The sequence below is a fragment of the Empidonax traillii genome, unplaced genomic scaffold (genome assembly GCF_003031625.1).
Source record: "Empidonax traillii isolate 1590-97213 ecotype Southwest subspecies unplaced genomic scaffold, ASM303162v1 scaffold332:size1087224, whole genome shotgun sequence".
In the NCBI taxonomy this organism is placed as follows: domain Eukaryota; kingdom Metazoa; phylum Chordata; class Aves; order Passeriformes; family Tyrannidae; genus Empidonax; species Empidonax traillii.
Window position 1 is genome coordinate 652,116 of NW_020955525.1, and position 4,797 is coordinate 656,912.

At 35.3% G+C, this 4,797-nt stretch overlaps 1 protein-coding gene and 1 long non-coding RNA gene across 2 annotated transcripts in view; both read right to left on the minus strand.

Annotated features, from left to right (window-relative positions):
- IMMP2L (inner mitochondrial membrane peptidase subunit 2) overlaps window positions 1–4,797 on the minus strand; it is a 419,265-nt gene that overhangs the window by 196,459 nt on the left and 218,009 nt on the right. The gene's annotated exons all lie outside the window — the stretch shown is intronic.
- LOC114061393 overlaps window positions 3,176–4,797 on the minus strand; it is a 7,996-nt gene continuing 6,374 nt past the window's right edge. Inside the window, exon 3 of the long non-coding RNA XR_003572106.1 lies at window positions 3,176–3,748. This is a non-coding gene — a long non-coding RNA (uncharacterized LOC114061393). The remainder of the gene's footprint in view (window positions 3,749–4,797) is intronic.

Here is a 4,797-nt window from a genome sequence, read left to right on the forward strand (position 1 = left end):
AACAAAATTTATTGTTTTATGGTCATGTTAATGTGGCAATGTCTTTTGAAATTCAATTACTAAGCATCATCTGAACTGAAATCTTTCTTTCTTCATTTGGTATAAAACTGTTTTGTCAAAAGCTTCTTCTTATCAGTCTCTTGTTTAATTACTTTTTTCTTTAGCAACCACAGCATCCACAGTTTTTTAATTATGTGATTTGAGTAGGCCCTAAATCACTGCAACAGACATGGACAGGACAACCATCATTTGCTTCCATGGTAAAGAACTGGCTGTGGCTAAACCCTGTCATTTGTTGAATTTACATAAATACATTAATTAGCCTTCCTTTGTTTCTCTTCAAAAACGTATTAAAATACCAGACACAGCTGTCTCTACAAAAGATTAAATTCATGTCCTTTCTAATTCATGATGTCACCCCAGTCACAGGCAATTTCCAGTAGTTTTACTTTCAAAGGGAAGACACCACTATAAGATCTTGCACGTGGAAGCTGGGCAGACATTCTACAAAGAATTCAGTATTTATTTGAGACTCCTTTCTCACACCACTGGGCAAAGATACACAGGTCAGCATTCCTGAAGCTATATCAAACTTCATTTGCAATAAAACGTGCAGTTATTATGACACAAGCAGAGAGCTTTCCCTTCTATTAAAATGTTATTTTCTCATGTACTGTGCTGTTTTCGGCTGGGATAAAGTTAATTTCCTTCACAGCTGCTGACATGGGGCTGTGTTTTGGATTTGTACTGGAAACAGTGTCAATACTACAGGGATGTTTTAGATATTGCTGAGCAGAGCTTACACAGAATCAGTGACTTTTCTGCCTCTCACCCCACCCCACCAGTAAGAAGGCTGAGGGTGCACAAGGAGTTGTGAGGGGACACAGCTGCGGTTATTATGACATAAACACATAAAATCAATTTACAGTGTGACGCTTAAGGATGAGCCAAATCACTGGGAATTTAATTTTTGTGATAAAGATGGTCAGTACTATGGATATGTACCATATTCAAAGTACCGTGTGAATTTATGGAATAAAGTAAATGGGTTGACGTGATGGCCAAAAGGGCCTCTCAGGAGACTGAGAATGAAAAATTTGCAATCTGAAGAATCATAGCAATACTAGAAGAGTAAAAATTAGTAAAATTATAAGATCTTATGTTAGAAAATAATGAAAAATTTGAATTATTTTATTGCTACTGCTATGATTTCTAGCATGTCACAGTCAATAAGCCTATATCTACAGTGTTGTAACAGCAGAGGCCACAGAAGGAAAAAGACAAAGACCACATAGAAAGTCCATCATCAAGAGACTGAACCCACTTGTCCTATTGGATTGTGTTGAAATCAATATAATTACCTTTATTCCTTATTTAATATTAATGAGAATATCACAGAGTTAAATGCCACTTACACATCATACAGCATTCTTGACAACAGCTAGAAAATTTAAAAGTAAGAAAACCACTGCAAACACTCACTTTTTCACCTATTTAGTAGAATACTCTTTTTAAGAGAAACAAGTGAGAAGGAGAATTAAAACTAAATGTTATTAACAAACTATTAATTAATCTGAAATTGTGACATAACGCAGTTTTAGCTTTTTAGTCTAATGAACCAAAACCTCATTAACAATCAACAGTGACAGGCTTAGTACTGACAACACCTACGCAACAAAGGATTAACACAACACAAATATTATTCAGGTTAGATTTTTTCCAAGACTAAGCCTCAAGTCTCTGTCCACAGAGAGTTGTGTTTGCACTTCCGTGCTTATAAACAAATCCTTAAAATATATACAAAAGTTTTATTATACTAGATACAAACTTTACAGTCACTATTATCTTTCATCCCCACTATGGAACTGAGAGTCAGAGCTCACTCTGAAACGGACCCACCTCTCTATCTAACCTCCAGAGACTCAATATTGGCCAGCATTGATGTTTAATTAAGCAATTAGCTCAGAGCTTTTGAATAGTTAACAGAAATTAATGCTCATCAAAAAGTAACCTCACTGAGCGGCCAAAATACATTTTAAATTCAGAAAGACAGCTTTAATAAAATATTAATTTTATAAATTTAAATGCATTTAATTAGCCAGGGAAAAATCATTTAAACCACATTGGTCACCCAGCCCCATTATACCAACAAACTTATAAAGATATTTTAAATTACTACCTAGGTGAATATTACTCTCTAACCAGAGATGTCCAGAATGAGATCTGGGCCCCTTGAACTAAATAAAGAAAGAATGAAGGGCTATGAGTTAAAGCAGCTGCTTTGTAAAAGACTCCTAACTGCATTAAGCAAACCCATAAGCTGCAGAGAAGGCAGGTGAATGTAAGAGTAGACTATTGCTCATGACACGCAAGGTTAGCAATCTGCTCTAACTGGACATGCTTCAGCAAAGCATTTAAGCATGGTGCTAAAGGGCTCTCCTGGCAAGGAATACCTTCTTGAATTGAACCTAAGGGCCTTGTGGAGTTAGAGCCAGATAAAAACATGCATTATCCCTTTTCTGTGCCCAAAAAGAGTGCCTAGAGAACTGACGCATTCAACTTCTCTACCATTTACCAGAAACAAGAACAGGATGTACTTCGCAACTATGGAAATTCACAGTTTTCATAGGCATTGACAGTCATACCTGAAGTTGAATATGAGCATACTTGATACAAACTTCTCTGCAAAGCTGGAGTGATAAAGATGCAATGAGGCTTATTGAAATTAGTGTATATTTACAAAAATGGATGTGAGAAGCATATTTTTATTATAAATGTAACCTTAGAGTGTAGATGGTTTGGTTGAAACTCTGAAATGCAGAAAAGTGTGCAAAGCATCTTTACTTTTTTAAGAAAATTTTTAGAAGAATTTATACATTTCATACATATATTCTTTAAGCTGGTCACTTTTCAGAAGGCAACAGTCCATATAGGGAGGAAGCCATTTAGTGGACAGTACTATCTCATCTTCTAAGAGAAAAATGCCAACATCTCTATCACCAATGCAAAAAATATTAATAGAAAAATACTTATAGAAAAAAGTTATTTTTGTGTGTAGAGGTGTAATGAAATCAAAAAAAGCAGAAGATATGGAAAGCAACATGCATTTCCATCTATTTTTTCACTGTAATTTATTATTTAGTTTTATTAATTAATTGTTAATCTTATCAGTTGTATAGATGCTATAAACAACTGAACAAACTGAATCTTTTTATTTGTTTGCAGTCCTACATTTCTCATTATAGATATCCTCGTACAGCCTGACTTTTTGTGCTTTGAAGGCTTAAGGGTGGAATTACTGCAATATACAACTTTCACTCAGAAAATCTGTCCTTTGTGTCTAGGGATAATAATTAGGAGATTATTTCTAATTTCTTTTCCCTATGAAGGAGGCATATTCGCAGTTCCTCCCTCTTTATCTCTACCCTCTAGCATTTCTAGTACAGGGTGGGGGAAAGATTAAAAATCTTTAATTTAGAAAGAAAGAACCTTTTGATTTCTGTCTAATTTCCATCTTTTAGAATTATGTATTTTATATATTCCATGTGACAAAAAGATCAAGTTGTTTCATAGACTAGGACAAAGAACCAAGCCAGCAAATTTACTTCTAATCTAGAATCTCACTCCCAGATAGTTACTGTCTTTCATTTCTACCAAATAAACCATCGTTGCCAGTGTATACACATTTGTTCTTTGGCTAACATTGTTCTACAACTTAATCAGACATTCTCACTCTGTCAGTGCCTTTCTCTTTTAAGAGAATAAAAAGACAGCACAATTTTTTTACACTGAAACAAACAATGAGAATTTTTAATAATACCTGTATAAGACCGTTTCTATTTCCTCAGCTTTAGCTACCCATCTCAAACTTCTTACTCTTAGAATTCATGTTTTGATCACAAGTGACCAAAACTACAAACAGAATTTCAGATGAAATCCCACCAGTAGTATATACATTGCCTTTAATATTTTCTTTCCACTTCTAAAAATGCTGTAATACATCCTGATATGTCTTTACACTTGTCTTTTTTCATTGGCATGTCACATTTATGGCTTTAGTCACCCTGAGACTAATAAAGCCAGATGTCTCTCTTCCTCTGACACTTTCAATTATAACTTCCCAGCTTATAAAAGAAAAATCATATTAGTTCCTAATTAGACTTTGTACTACACACTTTTGTTTCACTTACCCTTGCTTGTCAGATTTTTCTATCTGACTTTCACATCTTTCTCCATCAGCTAGTTTTCCAACCTTTATTTTTGTACTCAGAGAAATATTTCCTATTGCTTCCAAGTTAAGCCACAATTCAATACAAATTTTTTTCAGCAGAAGCTGAAGAGTGGGAAAAAATGTGACTACATATTGGCTCCCCTTTCAACAGTCTTTTGCCAACAGTCACTATTAGAGTGAAATCAAGCCCAGAAAGGAGGATGTGCTTCTTTCAAGAGTGATGTAATCCACAGACACATCAGCCTGCTCCTGAGGCAATATCATGTAGTACCTCACTAGCGTCAGCCTGTCTAACAGCTGACTGCCATAATCTTCTCTTTGCTATTAGACTTTATCTTTCCCTGGCTCCAGCATTTGTTGGATATGTAACTCATTGCACTGCTTCATCATGCTAAGAACATAGATCTCTATTCACCTGTTGCCAGTGTCAATTATCAGACAGGATGAGCAAAGTGTCAGAGGAGGAGAGCCCATGGAAGGGTTGGGAAATGCAGCTGCTGATGGCAGAAGGTTGGAAAAACTGCAACCAGCAAGTTAATTTGCAAAGGTGGTTTTACAGCTCAGTA